Consider the following 11,567-nt stretch of genomic DNA (forward strand, 5'->3'; position numbering starts at 1 on the left):
TTTTCCCTTTTTCTCTTTTTCTTTTTCTTTTTCTTTTTCTTTTTCTTTTTCTTTTTTTATTCTTTTTTCCTTTTTCTTTTTCTTTTTCTTTTTCTTTTTCTTTTTTTATTCTTTTTTCCTTTTCCTTTTTTTTTCTTTTTTCCCTTTTTCTTTTTTTCTTTCTTTTTTCCTTTTTTCTTTTTTCTTTTTTCTTTTTTCTTTTTTCTTTTTTCTTTTTTCTTTTTTTCTTTCTTCTCTTTTCTTTTTTCCTTTTTCTTTCTTTTTCCTTTTTCTTTTTCTTTTTTTCTTTTTCCTTTTTCTTCTTTTTCTTTTTTCTTTTTTCTTTGTTCCATTTTTCTTTATTTTTTTCTTTTTTTCTTTTTTCTTTTTTCTTTTTTCTTTTTTTCCCTTTTCCTTTCTTTTTTCTTTTTTTTCTTTTTTGATTTTTTCTTTCTATTTATTCCTCTTTTTTTGCCTAGTTTAGCCCCAAGTAAATGCTTCATCCCCAAGCCCTGTGGTTTGACACCTTCTTTGCAAACACATCTTTTATTTGTGTTTACACCCACCTAGCACTGTGCCCAGAACAGGGCTTCATCAAGCTGGCCATTCCTGGTTTGTTTTCTTTTTCCCCTCTGGTTCTTCCAGAACTTTTCAAACTCTTGCAGAATGACCAAAGCACTTGGAAACTTTGTAAAAGTTAAAAGAGGAGGTAAAAGAACATTATTATTACTATTACTATTACTATTACTATTACTATTACTATTACTATTACTATTACTATTATTACTATTATTAGGCTGGCACAATAGTCCTGAGGTTTGTTCTCACCCCTCCAAAGCGAGAGAATTAGTTTTGCATCCCAAAAAATTTACCTTATTTCCCGTTCTAGCCCAATCTGAGAACGCTGTAGGTGACAGATGTTGCAGTAATCTCTCTTTCAGTGTTTCCAGACAAAAAAGACAGATGGGTCTTCCCAGTGTAAATAAAGTATGGCCTGTTGTGTGATCTTTACTAGAGGCTAAGAGGTAAAAAAATAAAACTTTTGGAAAAGGTGGTTGAAACTTTTTGGATCAAAAGGCATGAGCTGTTTGAGCATTTTATCTTCTTGCGTAAAGATATAAAACCCCTCACCTCCTATTAAAACATGATTGTCTTTTGGGAGACAGAAACATTGTGTTTGTAGGGTTTCTTCATTACTGTGTTTATAAATCTAATCCAAACTTTTTCTTTATTAGAATTTTAAAAATTACTTAATATTATTGAATAACTACTTAATGTACTGAACAATTACTTAATTTTATTCATTGCCATTTGTTTGTTCAGTTGCAGATGGTCACAGGACTTCTCTCTGACCTTTTAAATGTCTCTGCTCCCCCATTCAATCCAGATTTGTCACAAAAACCAGTAAATTTGGAAGTCCTGTTTTAAATTTGAAAGTCATATTCTGTGTGCTTAATGAAATTAATAAACAGAGAAACTCCAGCCTGCGAGGGGTTTGATTAAACCTTCCACATTTCCTGTCAAAGGTGGCCATGAACACGTTCTTCCAAGGCCCTGATTTTGTATTATCCCAGCACTACAGCTAAAAAGGAGCCTCATTGAGACAGAACAGTCTGTGATTAAATGAATAATTTCTCAGTTTCTTTAAAAAAACAGCAAATACATGCCTGAAAGGGATAACATCCAGAAGGTCACAATCACAAGTGATGGAAAATAGTTTTGGATCACCTGGTGAAATGGCTTAAAACAAGGTCTGTGCCACCACAAAAAAATGTGTGATAAAGAGGGAGGCAGAATTTTGAAAACTTTCCCCCCCAATTTTCTTTCAAATAAAGAAAAAAATACTCATGTGTACTCAAAATTGGAAATTCATATATGCACCCAAAAGTCAACAGGTAGCAATAAATGTCTTCCTTTGTATTCACTGTCACTGAAATGTACATTGAAAATGAATTGTAATAAAATTATTAATACTTCCTCTAAAACTTTGTGACATTCCTGGCCAGCTCTTCAGAATCTTTTTCAGTGAATATTACGTTTATAAGAAGAAATTACTTTTTATTGAAGAACGCAATGAGAATGACGCTGCTATAATCTCTTCCATATGTGCCATTGGAAACTGTAACTTTTTGGATTGTTTTTTTGTTGTTTTCTGATTAGCTCCTTTTTCATTCTCACATTTCAGTGCCTGAGGCACAAAGCACCCAACAGAGCAGAGCTCAGCACCTGCACCTTGCTCACCCCTGGCGTTTCCATGCTGGAATTCCTGGGCATGGATGGAAGGAGCTGCGCAGCTCTGGAGGTCTCCAGTGCCTCTCTTTCCTTGTTCCAGCTTTGTTCCACTGTGATCCAGCTGGATCTCTGGGCACTCAGCTCTCCAGCACATCGTGGGTGGCTGTATCTGCTCGGTTTGAACCATTTCTTCAAAAATTATGGGGCAAAAATCGTGGGGGCAAGGCTTTGTGGGGAAGTGGAATGCGACCCATGAAAGCCTGATCAAGGATCCTCTAGGACATTTGTGTTTGAAAGGCTTTTGTCTGATTTCACAAACTGTTTCAGATCTGTGAAGGAAGGAGGGTGCAAATCCTGTTGGGTTCAGTGCCTGACATCCACAGGGACTTCTGGACCAAGACAGAAGAAATGCTGGAGTTGATGCAGGTGTGTCAGTCAGGAAATACAGACAGTTGCATGTTCATGCACAAAAAGGCACAGCAGAAGCTCCACTTCCTTTCTGGCCTGAGGAAAAGGAAAAAGCTCAGCTGGGATTTCATGGGTCATTTCACACCATCAATCAAACTTTCAGAGAAACTCCCTCTGGAACCCAAAACCCCGTGAGTTTGTTCAGTGAGGACAGCTCCCAGAGCCCAGGCACTGGGATAGGACCTCATATTTCCCTTCTGCAGGGGAGCAGCAATCCCCAGCACAGCTTCACTGATGAATTTAGGATCACCCAGCCAGGAGAAGCTCCCAAACCTGGCTGCCATGGGAGCCTGGAGGAGCAGCCAAGCTCGTTATGTGCTCCTCAGCCTGCACAGAGGAGGAGGAGACCCAGAGGGTGTTGGAGCCCTGGATAATGAGAATTTTGGGCTTTCTGAGCTGACAGACTCTGCCCCCCAAGAGAACACTGCATTTGACCTGAAGCCATGGAGAAGGATCTCAAAATGGAATGGCAGAACTGGGATTGTGGGTGTGGAGTTTGAATAGAAGTGTGTAATATCACAGGGTGGGAAACGTAGAGTTAAAGGGTTTAAAATATAGTAATATACATAAAGCAAGATGGAGGTTTTATGGTAGAGGCTGCTGCTGCTGCTCCTCCTCCTCCTCCTCCAGGGCTTGGGTGGTTTTTTGTAATTGCATAGAAACATTCTCATTGCAGGACACAAGGGATTAGTTATTGGGTAAAAAGTAAAAATAATTTAGGTGTCATTTGTTAATTGGACACTTTATCCTTAAAAGATCTTGTAGAGAGAGAGATGCAGGGCTGTTTTTGTAGCTTGTCAGTGAAATGCTGTAGAACTCATGACTTGTAAGACTGTAATATAGATAAGAAATGATAAACATCTGAGTCTGAATGCCAAATATTGTCTCTGTGTGTTTAATCCTGACCCTGACCAAGGGAGAAAAAGAAGATAAAACTCGACAAGAGGTGACCTTATCACTCTGCACAGCTCCTGAGACGTGGCTGTGCTCAGGTGGGGCTGGGCTCTTTCCCCAGGAACTGACAGAACCAGAGCACACAGCCTCAAGCTGCACCAAGGGAAATACAGGTTGGATATTAGGAAAAGGTTTTTTACAGAAAGAGGGATAACGGTCTGGAATGGCTGCCCGGGGAGGTGGTGCAGTCCCCATCACAAAGCCTGGATGTGGCACTGGGTGCCAGGGCTTGGGTGAGCTGTTGGGGCTGGGTTGGACTCCGTGATCTTGAAGATCTCTTCCAACCTGGTGATTCTGTTCTAACTTGGCTAATTCTAGTCCTAGACTCGGCTGCAGCTCCCCCTCCACTCATCCCCTCTGCACCCAGGCCTGGCTGTTCCTGTTGAGATGGACACAAGACGCACACACACTCATGCCGAGACAGCAACAACTTCCTCTTCATTACAAGTTTTTATACCTTTAACAAAGCGTGATCTTAAGTCATTAGTTGCATCAAAAAAGCTCATTATATTCATTGGACAAAGCAATAGCTCATGGTATTTTATTGGTAGAAAGCAATTAACATCAATAATTAATTGGCAAGAGTTCACAACAAATTATTTAGGCCTGTGTGCTGCTCACTAAGGCACGTATCCTCTACCTGCAAATACCCCTTATGTGTCTATTTCATCAGTTTCCATGCTAATGGCCTTGTTTTCTTTCTTGCTATGGATAAACTCACATTTTATCAATTTCTTCTTCTGCTAACTCAGTTGTTTGGCCAGCTGCTAAGTTTATTCACATCTGACCACACTTTGATTCCTTCCAAACCCATGGCATGCCTGAGTCTGAGATGACAAGCAGGGTGGTGCCAAAATGTCTCAGGATGTAAAAATGGCCATTTCACACCAGTGGTGGAACTCAAAGTCCTCATGCCTCCCTGAAGTTTTTTTTTTTGTTTTGTTTTATTGGAAGGTGTATCTTGGTCTCTTTGAGGGCACAAATACTGGTTATGCTGCCTTCATTCAAAAGTTCTCACTCCTTATTTCCCTCCTTCCCTTCAATGATTTATGTAAAGAGAGAGAAAATATCAGTTGAGTCCCCTCTGTTGTTTCTTGGCTTTTTGTCCCATCAGCTTGAATTGTCTTGAGCAATGCCTCCTGTGAATGATTACTTTCAGCCTGTTCTACCTCATTAGGAAGCTTTTTAGTTTTCCTTGACAAACATCCCAAACCCTCCATTTCTTATTTCCACCCCATTATGCACTTATCCCCTTGCACAAGCGACTTTTTGTTCCCCAACTCTATCTCAAATCCCCGTGTTTCAGATACCAGTTTCATACAGAATATCACATATTTAATTAGCTCTTTTTTCCCTCTTCTTATGCAAAAAAAAAATAACCCACAGCTTGAATCTGGTTATATTACAGGAATATAAAAATCATCTCTAACAAAACAAAAGGCCTGCAGCAGTAACTGCAAATAAAATCAAGGTGAAAACAATAATTTTTTGGAGCTTGCAGCCACATAAATTGTGCAAGTAATTTATTTAGAAACTACTTGCAGACTGGTTTAATTCAGTCACTGATTTATTCCAAGTAAGCAATTTCTGAGAGCTGAAGCATTGTTACTCTGTCAAATTTCACACACAGGAGCATTTGTATGAGGAAAAAAAATTGGTTTCTTCACCTCTGCTACTGGCACAAATTCAGTCAACAAACCCCAGCAATCCTTACATGAAATACACCTCAAGCAGGAATTTTGCCCCAGCTGATCTGCCCACACAGTTTTCAGTCTGGACTCCCTTAAACACCTTCTGTTTATGTCTCAGTGCCTCACTCACCTGTGACAGAAAGCATCACTCAAGCTTCTCGAAGTGGCAACTTTGATTCTGAGACCTGTGAGAGCCAAATGTCAATTTATATCCCAAATTCATAAGCCAGAATTTATAAACCAGGTGCTAAGCCTGAGTGATTATGATCTGTCAATGCATTGCCAAAAGGGTGATTCCTGTTATTTTATCACCCTAATTTCTAAATCTGACCCCAGTTTTTAATCTGAACTTTTCAAATCTGCCCTTTTAAAATTAACTCTTATAGAAAACAGCTGATAAACAGGTGTTAGCAAAAGAACTCCAGAAAAAATGTCATACACTTTCTGTCACCTTAATAGATAAAGAAACCTATTCATCTGTTCTGATATTATTATTTAGTGCTCATCATTAATTTCTTCGTTAGCATTGATCAAGCTAATTTTAAATTTTCCTTAAAATTTAAAATTAAAAAACTCAAACCTTGGGAGCAGGGAGCTTCCCTTCAGAGCTGCTTTTGGAAAGAAAGAAACCACCACTTGAAACTCTGGGACCTTGACTCATCCAAAGGTTCAGTGCAGCACAATTTCACATTGATTCCTTTTTCCCTCTCCCTGGTCAGACAAACCTACACTGTGATACCTCATCAGCTCACTCAAGACACAGTGTCCCAGGATTTGTAAATATTTTCAGCTGTGTCAGACAAGTGGCTTTTGGAGCAAGTGGAAAACACCCAGAGTTGCCCATTGCTGAGGTTCTTTCAGGGCAAAACTCAGGCTGGGAGAAAGGAGAGTTGTCCTTTCTCTTTTCCCTGTCCTTTACGATTTATTAGTGTGAGAGAGCTCAAAACACTCCATCCTCAGAACACCACCTGTCTGCCTTGCTTTTGAAAGCCTTCTACACTCTGTCAGCTTCCCAGCCAGCAAAGCCAACACAACAAGTATGGAATGCAAGGAAAAAACTATTTTAACCTGTTTGGTTTTTAAAATTTTGTTTTGTTTTGCTGGGGTTTTTTTCTTTGTTTTGCTTTGTTTTTTTTGGTGTTTTTTTCTGGTTTTTGGGGTGGTTTATTTTGGTGTTTGTTTTGTTGTTGTTTGGTTTGGTTTTTGGTTGGTTTTGGGTTTATTTTTTTGGGTTTTTTTTGGGGGTTTTATCGGATTTTTCTGGTTTTTGTTTTTCTTTAGTTTTGTTTGGTTTGGGTTTTTTGGAGGGTTTTTTGGAGGGTTTTTGGGGTTTTTAGTTGTTTTTTTTTTTCTTTTTGTTTTGGTTCTTGTTTGGTTTTGGTTGGTTTTGGGGTTTGGGTTTTTTTGGTGGTTTTTTGGGTTTTTGGTTGGTTTTTTTCATTGCTTTTTGTTTTGGTTCTTGTTCGGTTTTGGGGTTTGGTTTTTTGGTGGTTTTTTGGAGGTTTCTTGGGTTTTGTTTTCTGGGTTTTTGGGGTTTTTTGTTTTGATTTGGCTTTTGTTTGTTTTTTGTTGGGTTTTGTTATTGTTTTTTGTTTGTTTGTTTTTGTTTGTGTTGTTGTTGTTGTGTTAGTGTTCAAAAACACATAATCATAGGGGATTACATGCGGTGCTTTTTACTAAGAGCTCTGGGTGTCAGGGGTATATTCAACCCAAATCTGACTCCGACTCTAAATCCGAAATGATCATGTTTTTATACTCTATCGTTATATAACTTTCATGTTAATTATTAAACTTATATTGTTCTATTTTATACATAAATTTAGCCCCTCTCTGAATTTTCAACATAGTTTCTCATTATTCTTCTTATGGTTATATAATAATTACATTTAATTACTAAACAATCATCACATAACAATTATATAATTTATCATACTGCTTACGCAGGTGCAGTTGATTTGGGAAAGCACAAAGCCTAACATTTTAGATTCTATCTTTTAACTTTTTTCTGGGCTCCACTATCAGTTGTTGTTGTTTTGCTTGGGGGGGGGGGGCAGTTATGGCGGTGGTGATGATTTCTTTTGGCTTTTTTATTTTTCTTTTTTTCCAGTGGCCTTTCCTTCTGTGCTTGCACGTGGCTCCAGCAAGGAGAGCTCTGGGCGCTGGGTGGGCCCAGCTGGGATCAATCCCAGATGGAGCAGCACATCCCCTCACTCCTCCTTCCTGCCAACCTCCTCTGCAAACCAAGCAAGAGACAAACCAGATCCCCTCTGCCTTTTGTTATCAGTGCTGAGGATAATCCCCCCAGTAACAATCCATGTGGCCAATAATCAATCAAAGGGAGGGGATTAACGGCGCTGAGAAAACACGCCGTGACCAAACTCTTCTTCTCGCACCCTTGCTCCTGCTCAGAAAACTGCCAGGACAGGCACCTTCTCAGGCTAATTGCTGACAAATGTGAGATGAACAGCCTGTTATCACAACCCTTTCCAGGGGAGGGATGCAATTAAAGCTCAAATATTACACAGAACGCGACATCCGTTTATTGTTCTTGCGCCGCACAAATGCAGCTTCATCCCCTTCCACACACCAGATGCTGTTGTGAAACACTCACATTTGGGGAAGGCCTGGGAAATTCTGGGTGAAGTTGCAGGAAAGACAAGAAATGGCTCATTTTATTGGCCATTTTTATTTATTGGCCATTATTATTTACTTTACTGTGTCAGAACCTGGCCGTGGCAAAAGGTGTGGAATGAGTCCGGGTAGCTGGGGCTTGGAGACTCAACAGCTCAAAGCCAGGAGTATTCCTCTCCATAAATTGCTGGAAGAGCTGTGCTGTGCCTGGAAAAAAAACATGTGAAGAGACAGAAAACACCATATTGGGTGCAACCAGAAGTCCACTCATTCTCTCATCAGAGAATTTTCTTCACTGGGCATTGCCCAGCGCTGTAAGGTGAATTCTCCTAATTAGTAAGGCTCAGCCAGAGGTGAAATCCTGGTGTTAACTGTTCGAACAAAGAGCAGGGATGTTTTCCCTGCAATTCAGCAGCTGCTGTGGCTGACAGTTTGTCACTGTTTATTGTGCACAGCAGCCCTGTGCACTCAGAGGGTCTCAGCCCTTGTGCCACCACCCCTGGGTTGTGTAAAAACCCCTCCAGAGCCAGGATGTCACACAGATGGACAAGAAACCATAGTTTTGCATGTATTTTGGGCTGGAACTGGATGATTATCACTAGCTGGGAACTATGTACAAATCCCAAACAGGACAGGCTGCTGTGGAGCTGCCTTGAGCTGTTTGATTTTCCAGCATCACTCTCAGTCCATGGCTATGGCAATGGAAGATGGCAGCAGCTCACATCCCAGGCAGCAGACACAGAACTCAATGTCACAACTCACTTTATGAGTTTTGTGACCAATCACACAAAGCAAAAGCACACTGACAGTATTTATATCTGTATAGTGTATATTCTATATTGACAGTAGTTCTGTCCAACCACTGTAAGCACAGGTACCTTTGGTTAAACAATGCTTGCTCATTTCAAACACAATACCTGCTTGTGAGCCTTCAAACACAATGCACAGAGCTCCATTATTAAGCTTCAACCTTCCCAATATCTTGCTAGATAAACTTTTCTGTAGCTTAGGGAGTTATTCTAGACAAGCATTAATACACAGACCATTGCTCTATTTGCCCTTGCTTTTCTACAGTTTAAATAATTTTTCTGCTGCCCAATCTCATGGCTGCTGCTTGGCTCCCATCACAGTTCTGCTGTCTCTGGGGCCTGCCCTTTGCAGCTTTCCCAAACCCTCTGGTTTTGTGGAGTCCCACAGATGATCTTTAAGGTCCCTTCCAACCCAAAGCTTTCTGTTACTCTGTGTCTGCTGTGCACAAGCCACCAGGCTATTAAGCACAGTGGAAAGTGGGATTTGCCACTTTTTAGCTCTTTTAACAACAATTAAATCAAGAAGCCCATTCTTACATCTCTGAACTGCTCCATCAGGAATTTTACCCTTACTTCACACAGCCTGGCTCATCTTTGCACTTAATTTCATCTGTTACTAATCAGACATTTAAAAACCTGGTAAATTTTACTTTATTTCCAGAATTTCCACTTTGCAATAACAAGAAGAAAAGTGGCTAAATATTATTGAGCAGACTTATGGCAAAGGAAATAGAAATTTTGTAATGCCTTTTTTACACTTCATGCTCTGCCTCCTGCCTTTCCTCCTCCACTCCCAGCATGGAGGAGCCCTCAGCAAAGCAGAAGGATGGGTTCATCTTTTCCAAAAGTCTGGCAACCCATTGCCATCCCTTCCAGGTCAATTTATTAAAATAATGGAATATATTTATTCACATCAAGCTTCACATCTTAGAGCACCAATCAGTCACTGGAGTTGACCAGGAATTACGTACAGGTTTGGACTTGTAATGAAATTTTCCTTCCTTTGCACGCAGTGTGAAAATCCATGGATTTTGGGATCTCCCTCATGTCCTGGGCTCTTTTGCATGCACATATTTCCTGCAGCACAGCAGTTTTTCTCCCTTTCATGGAGGTGCAGCAGGCTGTGGTGCCCAGCTCAAAAAGCAGAACACAGCTGGACCCAAACACCACAGCTGCAGGTGCAGATGTGGACTAAACCTGCAGCAAAACACTCCCCTTTTCCAAATGTAAATGGTTTTAGAGCTTTCATTTCGGGGGAGCCTTTCCTTATTCCCCTCAGCAGGTTTTGTACTGCCACCAGATAATGCAAACCCCAAACTTAAAAAGAGAAAATCAGAATCTCTCGGGTCAGTGATTTTTATTTCCTTCTTTTTTCCTTCCACTATTGTTTGCAACGGGAATTTTTGTACCAATTCACAGATCCTCTGACCCTGCCAATATGAGAGAGGAGTTTCTGTGCTGGAAAAGGCCTTATCTCACCCAGAAACAGCTCCCTGCCTGTGAGCACAGCCAGCAGGGTTTTATCCTGCCTTGTCCTGGTGCTCTCACATCTCTGTGCAGGGTTCCTCTCCTGCAGGCTGAGCTCCCAGCAAAGCTCACGGTGTTTGAAATTGTGGATTAGGATTTCCCCTTCCTTCCCCTCTCCGTTGTCCAGGCCTTCCATAAATGGCAATGCTCTGGTCAAACACAACCTCACCTGTCGGTGCTCAGGGCAAGAATCAGATGTGAGCTGATATCTCTTGCCTGGCACCCAAAATTTAAAATATTGTATTTTAGAGATAGGTGATTTAATTAATGCTGCAAACTCCTTGGATAATGCTGTTTTCAACATAAGGATAAAATTTCTTCCAGCTTTCATTTATTTTTTACAAAGACAATGCTTCTCTTCCCACCTCCTGCTGCCAGCCTGTAGTTCCTGCTATCCCAGGCTAACCTGCTTTTTCATGAGCTATGCTCCTCACAAAATAGGCAGACATGTCCCCCCATTAATCTGAGAAAAAGAGAAAAAAAAAATAAAAAGGTTATTTACTTCTTTACAGGCAAAGGCTTTGGAAGCAAAATAATCTGAGCCAAGCTTTGGGAGGTTATTTAAAAACAAATAAATAAAACAAACAATCAGGCAAAGCTGGCTGCAGATGGCTGGGAGCAGCACCTCATTTTTCACGATGCGGGGTGGGGGGTGGCTGGTGGCTTTGTTTTTCTTGGCCCTGAGAAAGACCAAGCATTCCTTGGGCCGTGTAAATACCCTCACCCAGCGCAGGGCGAGCACACGATGCTGTGGTGGGTTTTTATTCCATCAGACACAAGCTGGCTGCTCCCAGGCTGAGCTTGCAGGGGGTGGGCGCAGGAAGGGCTGACAGAGTTCATGGGAACCTCTCCATTCCCAAAGGAAAATGTTTGCAGGGAGGTGTTGGTGATGCTGCCAGGGCAGAACCTCAGGGGCAGCTGCTGTCTCATCTGGAATCTTGTCCCCAAAAATCACAGGGAGATGCCCACTTCTCCAGGCCACCCACGGAGGAAGTTTCTCCCCAGCTCTGGCAGGCCAGGTGCGGGAATCCACAAAACCAGAGGGTTTTGGGAAAGCTGCAAAAGGCAGGTCTCAGAGACAGCAGAACTGTGACTGGAGCTAAGCAGCAGCCAGGAGATTGGGCAGCAGAAAAATTATGTAAAAAGTAGAAAAGCAAGGACAAATAGAGCAATGGTCTGTGTATTAACGCTTGTCTAGAATAACTCCCTAAGCTACAGAAAAGTTTATCTAGCAAGATATTAGGAAGGTTGAAGCTTAATAATGGAGCTCTGTGCA

The sequence above is a fragment of the Zonotrichia albicollis genome, chromosome Z (assembly GCF_047830755.1).
Source record: "Zonotrichia albicollis isolate bZonAlb1 chromosome Z, bZonAlb1.hap1, whole genome shotgun sequence".
In the NCBI taxonomy this organism is placed as follows: domain Eukaryota; kingdom Metazoa; phylum Chordata; class Aves; order Passeriformes; family Passerellidae; genus Zonotrichia; species Zonotrichia albicollis.